Genomic DNA, 12,719 nt, shown 5'->3' on the forward strand with positions numbered 1-12,719 from the left:
AAATAAGAATTAAGCCTAAGTTTTATTTCTGTAAATCAGTGAGTTTAGTAGTATTCAATGGATCTCTGGCCTATATAGACAAAACATTTCCCTGATGTTCTTATTTGAATTGCAGATATTTGAACTACAACCTTAGAAAATCTTATGCTGGATTTGGCATGGATTTCAAGAATCTCCATTCTAATGTGCTTTAGAAGTAATTTTATGTGGGACATTTGAATTACAGTCCAATAGCTAAAGAGATACAGTAAAGAGTGACCATGGAGCTAGAGAGACGAGCATTTGAATCCTCATTCATCACTATCTGCCTATTTAATTGGTGTTAAGTATGAAGTGTCTTGCATTTCTAGTTGTTATAGTTAGTAAAAATGGTAACTCTAATATTGTGTAGAGTTGTTGTAAGAATTAAATAATATATATGAAGTTGACCTCTAAACCTGATAGGCCTTTTTCTCATTCCCATTTTCTTGCTCATTCTACTCTCATTCCTATTTTCTGATGATACCTTCCCCTAAAACCATAATTATTTTAATTTCAAATTACAACTTATTTTTTCTTCTGTCTTTTCTCAAGAAAAAAATAAATTTTAACTGGAATTTTCTACTTGGATAATTAAAATAAGGACACTAAATTTTGAATCGGGTTAGAAAACACAATTTTTGGATTGAAGTTTTTAAATAAAAATCCAAGTTTTTTTGTTATTTTAATAAATGCAATAGTATTTACTAAAGCTTGTTTCAGGCAATAAACAGATATTGTTAAAGAAAGCAGAGAATCAAATGTCTTTCTTAATTTTTCAATATTTAAGTTGAGCAGTCTTTTATGAACCAAAATATACTCATATGTACACATTTGTGTGTATATGTGAGTGCATATATGCACACGTGCTTGAATACTGTGGTGGAACATTGTTTTCAGATGATGATTACATCAGGATATGAAAATCAATGTACTCAAAGTTCTCTGTTTATTGGCAGGATATCTCTATTCATAGCTTGTTTTAAGAAAAACTATCCAAGGAAAATATATACTGAACGTCCAAGTCACTCTATATACGTGGACAGATAGCCTAGTAAGCCACCATGTTCCCCATACATCCTGGTATGAACAACCTATGTGATTCCCTCTGCTCTTAGTGTGTCTGTACTACTCATGACTCACGTCTAACCAATAGAATACAGAAACGATGATGGGATGTAAGTGATTACTTGTACTTAAATGCATTATTACATTGCATAAGATGTTAGCACTCAACTTTTTGGAGCATTTGTTTCTCTCGTTAGCTTTAAAGAGGCCAACTGCTGTACTGCGGACTTCCTAAGATCACTGTAAGAACTGTAAGCAGCTTCTGGTATGTAAACAGTATAATTAAAAAGAAAAGAGTGACCATTGAACTAGAGAAATGAACACCTGAATCCTCATTCATCACTACATGTCAAACTGGGGCAAAATATGGAGCCTCTTAGATTTCTAGTTGTTTTTCAGTAAAAATGGAAATTATAATATGTTGTAGAATTGTTGTAAGAAATATGTATATGAAGCTGACTTCCAAATCTGTTAGGCACCTTTTTTTATTTCCATTTTCTTGCTCATTCCACTGTTGTCATTCTGTGTATATGGCCCACAGCCAGCAAGAAACTGAGGCCTACATTCATACAACCATAAAGAAATGAATTCTATATAATAGAGTGGGTATGGATTATAGCCAGCAAAAAACTGAAGCCTACATTCCTATAACCACAGGAAATAAATTCTACCAACACCCTGATCAATCTTGAGAGATTTTCACATGAGACTACATCCCCAGCCAACATGTAGATTGAAGCCTTGTGAGATCCTAAGCAGAGGGCTCAGTTAAGCTGTGCTAACTCCCGACCCACAGATGCCGTGGACAAATAAATGTTATTTTAAACTGCTAAGTTTGTGGCAATTTATTACTCAGGAATATAAAATAATATAATATAATGCTTTGTTTTATATTCCCTTTATTTGATTACATATTCTTTGAAGACTAGACCATGTCTTCTTTATTTGAACTTGATTTTAAGGGTTTTCATACTAAAACTCTGAATGTAAATGTAACCTTTACAAATACAAAGAACCAATATATAAGCATACATACCAGTCTATTTTGTTATTTTCTCCCAAGCACTTTAATATATATTGTCTAATATGGTAAATATATCCTGTGGTAAAGGTAGAAAGATTTTTTTTTTTCTTTTTTGAGACAGAGTCTTGCTTTGTCGCCCAGGCTGGAGTGCAGTGGCACGATCTCGGCTCACTGCAAGCTCCACCTCCCGGGTTCACACCATTCTCCTGCCTCGGCCTCCCGAGTAACTGGGACTACAGGTGCCCGCCACCACGCCTGTCTAATTTTTTGTATTTTTAGTAGAGACGGGGTTTCACCATGTTAGCCAGGATGGTCTCGATCTCCTGACCTCGTGATCCGCCTGCCTCAGCCTCCCAAAGTGCTGGGATTACAGGCTTGAGCCACTGCCCCCGGCCGGCAGAAAGATATTATGCCTACTTCACAGGTAGGAAAACCAATGTTGAGTGACTTAAAAGTAGCTCCACTAAACTCACCTACAAAGTGAGCCACGATGATTACAAAATCAGGTTAGTCAAGCCAGGTTACAAGCCTGTTCCCTAATCAAGAATTGGATGAAAGTGTCCTTAGACTTATGTTGCTTTGCTTTACCGTCAAACTGTCAAACATGCAGTAAAAATATATAAACAGACAAGAAAACAAATGACTGAACAAAATGCTCTGTTATGTCCCTGGTTCCTCAAAAAGGTCCACCCAAACTTGTCAGTCAATACAGCATGGGCCAATTAAGAAATCCACCATGATAGAAAAACTTAAGTCTTTGCCCTTTAAACCATTGTTGCAGGGGAGTTTCCATATCAGTACTCATGCATTCACTTTAAAACCACAAAAAGAGGCCGGGCATGGTGGCTCACGCCTGTAATCCCAGCACTTTGGGAGGCTGAGGTGGGTGGATCACAAGGTCAGGAGATCGAGACCATCTTGGCTAACAAGGTGAAACCCCGTCTCTACTAAAAATACAAAAAATTAGACGGGCGTGGTGGCAGGCGCCTGTAGTCCCAGCTACTTGGGAGGCTGAGGCAGGAGAATGGCATGAACCCGGGAGGCGGAGCTTGCAGTGAGCGGAGATCATGCCACTGCACTCCAGCCTGGGCGACTGAGCAAGACTTCATCTCAAAAAAAAAAAAAAAAAAAAAAAAAAACACATAAAGAATTTCTTGCTATATCATGTTATATAATATTTATTCCAACTTTCCGGATCATCAGGTCTAAAGAATGCCTGGCTATGTCCTGTCCATCAAATTACCATTCTAGCTTGCTATTATATCAATTATACTTTTTACATCTATAAAAGCAGACCTTTTAAGAATAAACTAAATCAATAATTTAGTGTGTTATCAATGTCTACATTTATTTTCTAACTTTAACTTACATTAAACACTACTTGTTTCTTGTAAGTATATAACTTTCCATATGTAATTATTCACTCAACTTGCAATTTTTAACTATTGGGAAAAATAACTTAAGATAGAAATATGACCTAGGAATTTCAAATACATAATAACTATTCAGTTTCTAGATTTGCGTGATATTTGAATGAAAGAAATTGTAATATTTTCGGTGTAACTGTCTATCCTGTTGAGATATGTTAGCATATTGGGTCATTGTATAAAGAATTCATTGTGATTTGTAATGGGCCACCTCCACTATTCGTGGTTTATACATGGCATTTTAAGACATCCCCATAGGAGAGTCACTCTGCTCGCAATAGAGGCTGTAGGTCACTGTGTTGAGTCAGCATGATGCCATTTTAAAGGATGTGTGTACAATCTGTGAACTTGATTCAGTTGGGTTAAGAAGTATAGCACACAGCAGGGGAGAGTAAATTTCCTTTACTCTGCTGTTGCTGAAGTTGCAAGGCCATGAGTGGAGAGTAGAAGCAAATATCTAAAATGATAAAAAGTCCTTTCTAACTTTTCTAGGTTCCATTGCTACTTATTTGTGATTTACAATTAAAACAAAACAGTCTCAACTTGCTGCTTCTAAATAACCTGATCTTTTTTGAGCAAGGTACTTTAAATAACCTTTACTGAATTATATGTGTTATTTCTTAAAACAAGTAAACAAAAAGATAGTTGTGGTTCAATGTCAATTTTTAACATGTTAAGAAATTCTTCTAATTTATTGATTCAATCATTTGGGACTACCTTTGACCGCCTATTACAAACCAAATTTGGTGCTGGGAACACAACCAAAAAAGTAAAACAAAACAACAGTATATGGTATTGGGTATCAGATCTTGAGCTCAGGGCCTCCTGTGTGAGATATAATTTTTTTTCTCTCTATTATACTACTCTTGCTAAGACATGCTAGCTATGCTTAATAAGATATAGCCCTGGCTTGCAATGGAAAGTAGCATCTCCTGGGAGAGTAAAATGTTATAATAACTAGACTGCAAACTTAAACATACACTAGGCCTGTGTAAACATTTTTATTAAATTTCTCTGTCCCAATTTTTTAAACCTCTCCACTTTTTCAACCACATTTTTTTCTTACTTTGTATCTTACTATGCAGAGCAGAGTAGCCTTAAGGGTCATCAAAAATTGACATCGAAGAACAAAAAATCAAATCTTTGATATTTTGAACTTGTACAAAAGTGAGAAAATTCTGGTACAATGTAGCTTAGAAAATGTGCTATTCAACTACTTTGGAAGTTGGCACTCTCCTAACCTTGAAGACGGGCTTGGAACTGCTCAGCCACTAAAGAGACCCATGACTCTGCGCAAAATTAGAATAAAGGATTATTACCCTATGACTTGCACTGTTTTGTTCTTGAGAATCAAACAGTTCTGTTTGTAAATGAAGAGTACATTCTGAGAGAAAACTATGGAAAAGTTTGAGCTGCTTTGAGACATGTTTCAGGCACCTCAACACACAGATGAAGAGGGGAGAGAAAATAACATGAAATGTGAACGAGATAAATCCTGAGAATCTGTTCAAAGAAAGAAATATTTAAAGGACAACCGCGGGAAGAGCAGAACCTAGGCTTCCTCACCTTCTGCCTGCCACAGCCCAGCTCCAGCCAGAGATATAGTGAGCACTTTGATATGAAGTTTCAGGGGAAAAGAAGAAAAGGAGGAAGAATATTAATAATTCAATAGTACATAGAACTGGAGGAAAAAAAGTAAAAAAAAAAAACAGAAAATTGACAACACTTGTTTTGGCTTCCTCTACAACAAAGGCTATCAAAGATACAACATTCTGAAGAACGAGACCCCTTCAAATGGAAAATAGTAAAAGAACCTGTTAGTGAATACCTTTTGCCTGGTACAGCTTCACATGTACTGTATTATTTAATTTTCCAGATAACTCTGAGCTTCAATAATTATCTTATTATATATGAAAATTAATGCTCAGAAATATAATTTTTTTTATCCTAGGTCATACAATAAACTGAATTTCAAATTTGTACTGAAGATAAGTTGACACTAACACTCACTAAAAAAAAAAAAAAAATCTGTAGTATTCTGTTCAGATGGTTGGTATAAACATATTGCATATTCAACCTGACTCAGTTTATCTGCCATCAATAGTAACAGAACAGGCTGGGCATAGTGGCTTACACCTGTATTCCCAGCACTTTGGATGGCTGAGGCAGGTGGGTCACTTGAGGTCAGGAGTTCGAGACCAGCCTGGCCAGTTGAGGCCAAACCCCATCTCTACTAAAAATACAAAATTTAGCTGGGCATGGAGGTGGGCACCTGTAGTCCTACCTACTTGGGAGGCTAAGGCAGGAGAATCACCTCAACCTGGGAGGCAGAGGTTGTAGTGAGCCGAAATCGTGCCAGTGCACTCCAGGCCTGGGTGACATGGCTAGACTCCATCTCAAAAAAAAAAAAAAAAAAAAAAAAAAAAAAAAAAAAAAAAAGTAGTAATAGTACACATCCACCCACACAAAATTAAATGTTTTTAAAATAGGACAGAGGTGGCTGGGCACGGTGGCTCATGCCTGTAATCCCACCACTTTGGGAGGCCGAAATGGGTGGATCACAAGATCAGGAGATTGACACCATCCTGGCTAACACGGCGAAACTCCGTCTCTACTAAAAATACAAAAAATTAGATGGGCGTGGTGACAGGTGCCTGTAGTCCCAGCTACTCAGGAGGCTGAGGCAGGAGAATCGCGTGAGCCTGGGAGGCAGAGCTTGCCGTAAGCCAAGATCGCGCCACTGCACTCAGCCTGGTGACAGAGAGGACTCCGTCTCAAAAAAAAAAAAAAAAAAAAAAAGAGAGAGAGAAAATAGGATAGAGGCAAGAATATCATGCCCTACATTGCTCCTTGAACACTCCATGTGCAATGGCAGGCTGAGGAAGAGGTTAATATGAATGAGAATATTGTATCACAAAGGAATTTTGGGTAAGTAACATGGATAGATAACAGCCTGGACTAGGCCTGAGTCCTCATGTAACTAAAGGGAAAACTGATGAGTCATGTTTGTTTTAAATTTTGGCCAGACTACAACTAAACACTTATTTTTAAAACCAAGAAATGAACATTTACGAAAGCTAATACAAGTTGTACATCTTTTCCTCCAATTAAATCCAGAAATTAGTTTATTCACTCATAAATTAAATGTTTATTGAGCACAAGCACCTGCTATGTGAAAGACCCATGTTAGTCAACTGGAGTGTAATAATGACAGAGGACTGAAGCTGACTGCTTTTGTCATCAGAGAACACACTGCCTAGTGAAGGAGATAGGCATATAAACTATTATGAGATGAATTAAGTACTAAAAATATGACACTACCAATGAGAAAATCAATCCATTTGTAGAAAGCTAAGGACAGTTTTATAGTAAAAGGTATATATATACACACACACACACACACTTACACATTTATACACATACTTTTTTTTTTTTAAGTGTCAAATAAATCCAGTGGGGAAGGGCTTTCTGGGTAACGAAGTTGTTTTTTCTTGTTGTTTTTTTGTTGTTGTTGTTGTTGTTTTTGAGATGGAGTCTCGCTCTGTCGCCCAGGCCGGAGTGTAGTGGTGCGATCTCGGCTCACTGCAACCTCCACCTCCCGGGTTCAAACAATTCTCTTCCTCGGCTTCCCAAGTAGCTGGGATTACAGCTGTCTGCCACTATGCTTGGCTAAGTTTTTTGTATTTTAAGTAGAGACAGGGTTTCACCATCTTAACCAGGTTGCTCTTGAACTCCTGACCTTGTGATCCACCTGCCTCAGCCTCCGAAAGTGCTGGGATTACAGGCATGAGCCACTGTGTCCAGTCAGGAAGATTTTAAAAAGGAAACCGGAAAATTTTGGGATGAAAAATACCAAAGCAATTTGAATCCTCACTTTAGCACCGAGTAATTTGAAATCTTGGGTACTTTCTTGACTTCTCTGTACTTTAATTTTCTCATCTATTAAATGGTAATAAAAATCCCTATGAAAAACAGCTGTGAAGAATGACTAGGTACTAGGAAGTCCAGGTCATTATGTCTGATACTTGATGATTTTACTGTATACACATTGCCTGCATACATCCGATGTTTTGTGAGTCTAACCTTCAAAATTCCTTGAGAAAGGACAAATCTATTTTTCTAAAAGTTTACTTAAAAACTCCATTGGCTACTCACTGCTATGCTGGATGAATCACAGTTCTGACTTAGCATGATCATTCCTTTGCTTTCCAGCCTATCCTTTTAAATCCCTTATATTCAAGTAATAGCCTGGGTGAATGTTTTTGCATGTCATATACAAATAACCACATCACACACCTTAATTTTAGCATCTCTATATTAAGGGATGCCACAGCACACCTACTTTGCTTCAGGAAAAGGTTGTTGTGACAGCTGAGATACATACATTCTGAAAGTGAGGAGCTTAGGCTACTAATTTGCATGTCAAAACCCAAATTTCACTTCTTTCTCATTTCTACTGACAATGATTGTGTCTAGTTAATGGGAGTAACCTGAAAGAGTTGTGCATTTCACTAAGTTCTCTAAAAGCTTTGCTATAGTAAAGACTGCAAATTAAAATAAAATTTTAATCATGTAGCAGCTTGCAAGTGCTGGACTAATAATAATGATTAAGGACCTTTTTATTCTGTAAAAGGAGCCTGTACTTCCATAGTAAAAAAAAAAAAAAAAAATCCATTATTTAATTTCTTTATTGGCAGTTTTTATTGAAATCTTAGCTTGCTGGGAAAACCTGAAAATCTGCCCTTTTTTTTTTTATAGCCAGAGAGTACATTTTAAATTTTACCGTTAATATATACAATTTAGTCTTGGAAAAAACACATCTTATAAAACCTTACTTATGAGCAGCGCTTCATTTATCATGTTAATTTTTAAATTACAGAATGGGGGTATAGATGAAAAACGAATGAGTGAAAGAATACTTGGTGGATAAGCCACAAATCCAACATCCTTTTCTGTTATTTAATATCTTACCAGACACAGATGTGGCAGTTTCTGTGTCTCACAGTTTCTATATTATATGCTTCAGGAAAATGGTCTGCCTTCCTTGCCTCTGTCACAGATTACTGTGTGATTCAAGTGAGCTGACATAATGAAAATATCTTAAATTTTGTCACATTATAAAATGTGCTAAATCTAGTTAATATCCTAAAAGTCAAAATGGATATTTGTTGTCCTTGTAAAATACAATAAATTTATGCTAATGCAAGATTCTGTAACTGTACAAATAGTAATTTTAAATGTAAAGGTAAAATTATACAAGATTTTAAAAGTCGGATCAGACATCCACATAGTTAAGAGTCATTAAAATTTGGGGGTCAACAAGTTTAGATAGTATCTTCTTTAATTAGAGTTCAATGGCATTTATACCTAAATGATAATGTGGAAAGAAATGGGGGAAAAACAGAATCCCAGTAATGCTGATGTGGAACCATCAGTCCTGTTTGTATTAAAAAATATTACTGCTCAACTTTTGTCTCCATTTTGGTTTGGGTCCTGAAGCAATGAGCCCTGAAGATATGGAGATATTTTTTCAGTCCCTTTGATTTGGATTGCCAAATAGTGTTTACAAGAGTTTTAACAACTGAAATTATCTATTCTTAATCAATTTATAATCTACATTAGTTTAACTTTGGCTATATTCACTAACATGGTTTTATTATTCCATTACCTGTAACAACCTGACTTGACTGCTTCAAAAAACTCTTCAAGAAGATGAATTGCCGGTAACTTTACTGTTCGCTCCCAAAGGCAACCCCTCCCAAATTTAGTCAACAGAAAACTTCAACCTATATGCCACAATGTTAAATTATTATTTATCCTTAAAACTCTTAGAAGCCCTTGTGTCAAAATACTTGACTTTCCATGTTTGCTAATCCTAAACTACTCTCTCGTGATCGTCTCAGTCCTAATCAAGCCTCCATGAAGGAAGACCCACATTATGGTACAATTCAAAACTACATAAATGTACCAAATTTACCCAACCTCCTCTGAGATGCTAGGAATTTATCAAGGTAGTTCTCTCCCTGACTGCTCTAAAAAAAAAAAAAAAAAAAAAAAAAAAAACTCAGCTTTACATTATTACTAAATTGTCCTGGTAGAATTTAGTAGGAGCCAACAATTTAGTAGTGAGAAGGTTTAGTAGGAACCTTCTCACAGCTATGGGCCAAGATCTTATCTTAGAAACAGTACAATCTTCTGGGGTTCCTTGAACCCCTGACTTGGGAAATTTCATAGTAGTGCCTGTGACATATGCCTCATATTGGATCCAAGCTCTGATTTCTTTCCTCTCCTTCCTAATTATCATAAATGTTTCTATCACGTGAGGGGTCTGAACTAGTCACTGGGATTTTGACTTTATATCATGACAATTATCAGAAGATTGTTACAGTCTCTATGTGACCCACCTTTGTATAAAGGCAACAGCTAGACTATGGGATCTATCTGCCAACTTGGTTTTTTAGAGCTTTGTTGAAGATTCATAGTTCCTTATTTGCTGCACAATCTCTGCTGCTTACTGAAAATACAGTTTCTCAACAAATAAGCTTACCTTCAATGAAATTGTTCTATTATTTCTCAGCTATTTCTGTCCATGATTATAACACTTTAAGTCCTGCATTTTTTCTTCCATTATCTGATTTTTTAAAAAAAACAAAACTCATAACTTCTGCTTGTAAGCTGTCTATACCTCAAATAAGTTTATTAGAAACCCTTTAGTTTAGCTTTATTCATGTTTGCTAATGGGTCATATACTATGACAGAAACAAGAAAGTGTTTGGCACGCTAAACTGTAACATATATCACTTTACCCCTAGAATAATATTCCTTACTAGAGCCAAATATGTGAAGATAGTAAACTCACTGCAATCACCAGAAATTTTGGCTAGTATATCAGTCTGTGTCCAGTCAGAAGAAAGAAACCACATGGTGATTACACAGAGGAAATTTAATGAAAAATTTATTAAGTTTTAATTCAAGAGTAGCTAAAAATGTAAAGAGAACCTTAAGGATTACCTAGCACTGAGAAAAAGTGCTTATGAAGAGACAGACTTGGAAGTAGAACTATTCAAAAATAGGCCACAGCTCAGATTTAGCGTGTGGGATGCAGTTTGCTGACTTTTGACCTAAGGTGTGTACATAGGCTTCAATAAGATCTGTTCCTCCCTTCCCTTATGAGTTAATATATGCTAGCTTACACATATAGAGCTACCACTTTTTATTCTTCACTCCACATTATTATTGCAAACATACACAGGCAAATGTTGACAACAATTAATGCAATAGTCTAATAATAGGCATGCTCATTTTTTTTTCCTAAATTACCACAAACTGTGTTCAGTAAGAAACATCTGTGAAGACTGCTCTTGAGCCCTGGAGGAAAAAAACACTATCAAATTTTTTTTGACAATTAATACAATGGTGATATGCCAAGGAATTGATCCTTGCATTCATGTGTCTTAAATAAAAGGTATAATAATTAAATTATAGGAAGTTGATCACTTGTAAAGACCTCAAGCTGAGGACTATTAGGAACCCTTCAGCAGCAGATACGGTTTTGGTAAGAGACAGCTTCTACTTGATAATTCTAGATCAATTAGACAACTACAGTAAATATAAACAGCTTCCACCTATGGGCCATGGAATGATAATACAGATAGTCACAATTTTATCTGTATTGGTTTGCTCTTTCTTCTCCCATATATCTGTATGATTTTCTTGTCTAAAGCTACCACTAACTAAGTTACTTTTAAGGCCCATATTTTTAATATTGCTTTCTGCTTCCTTAATCTCTCCTTGGCTTGAATACAATAGCTGGCTCAAATTTGTTCATAAATAGGTTAAAGCATACAATCAAACAAATTGGTGGTAATTTACATGTATTCTTACGGTAGTCATGTAGCTTTCCTTTGTTATAGTGTTTGTGAAATGAATCATTTGGTTTGCTAGGTAATGGAATTAAATTGATAGGTGATATTTTGGATGGCAAACATCATGATTAGTTATAAGAGTCAAAAATCTAAAACCATTTCTCACGTCATAACTAGAAAAGGAGGCTCCTTTCTCTACCAAATTAACACTGAGGAGGAACTTTTTGAGGGGACTAGCTATTGTAATAGAACTTTCCCAGAAATAGAAATTGGAAGGGAACTAGGGAACAGATTGTATATATTTGGAGGCTGCTGTAATTTCATGAGTCTTAAAAGATGCACAACTTCTCTTTTGCTTTAAATATACAAAATGATCACAACAGGGCAAATGTTATCGCCTGACCACTGTACTATTACAAAACTATCTGACATGCTTCTATGGATAATTTGGCCCAAAACAGATTGTTGGTGATCCCAAATGGCTGGTATGCATTTGCAGCACAGAAGTCTCTTGGTTACTACCTAAAAACTAGACAGTTACATTTTATCCTTGCAAACTGATGTCTGACTTCAGGATAGTACCTGATCTGCCATCATTCACACTCTTTTTTGTTCCATTGGCTATTCCTCTGTGAAAAGGAGGTTGTTAGATAACAAAAACCAGAAGGAAAAACTAATTTTGAGAACTAAAACATTAACCACTCAAGACAAATTCTGGATTATTCTTTCTACCACTAAGACTGTTTACCTCATGCTTTATGAGAGTATCAGAAAGCAGAAAAACGATCTTTTATTCAGAAAAGTATGTCAGAAAAGTAGGAAAGTCAGACAATCCCATCAGGGCATTATACTCTTCACCCAATGATATTCATGAAATCAGGCATACGGTATTTGAAAACAGAGCCATTTTAGATAGAATATTGGCCTCATAAAGGGGAGTATTCAGTGTTCTGAAGAAATACTGTTGTGCAAAATATTTCTGCAGACTTCTGTGGAATCATCAATATTACTAGCAGATTAGAAAGCAAATGAAAAAGTAAAACTAGGTAATTTGTCTAATAATCCCATGTCTGGTTTTGTTAGCTCTTCATATTAAGGATGGGACTTATTCTATTTACTTAATATGAGCACTCTTTGATCCTGGCTGAGAATTGTGATAATAATCCTTCTATAAGTTTTTATCTGCATTGCAGTATTTTTATATGTGTTAACCGCAAATGCTGCTGCGCCAACTTTGTGAAATCAAATGATCTAACAAATGATCACCCAACAAAAGAACGGGGAACTGCAACACTGTAGAGGTTGAAGCAATCATCC

The sequence above is a fragment of the Macaca thibetana genome, chromosome 14 (assembly GCF_024542745.1).
Source record: "Macaca thibetana thibetana isolate TM-01 chromosome 14, ASM2454274v1, whole genome shotgun sequence".
In the NCBI taxonomy this organism is placed as follows: Eukaryota; Metazoa; Chordata; class Mammalia; order Primates; family Cercopithecidae; genus Macaca; species Macaca thibetana.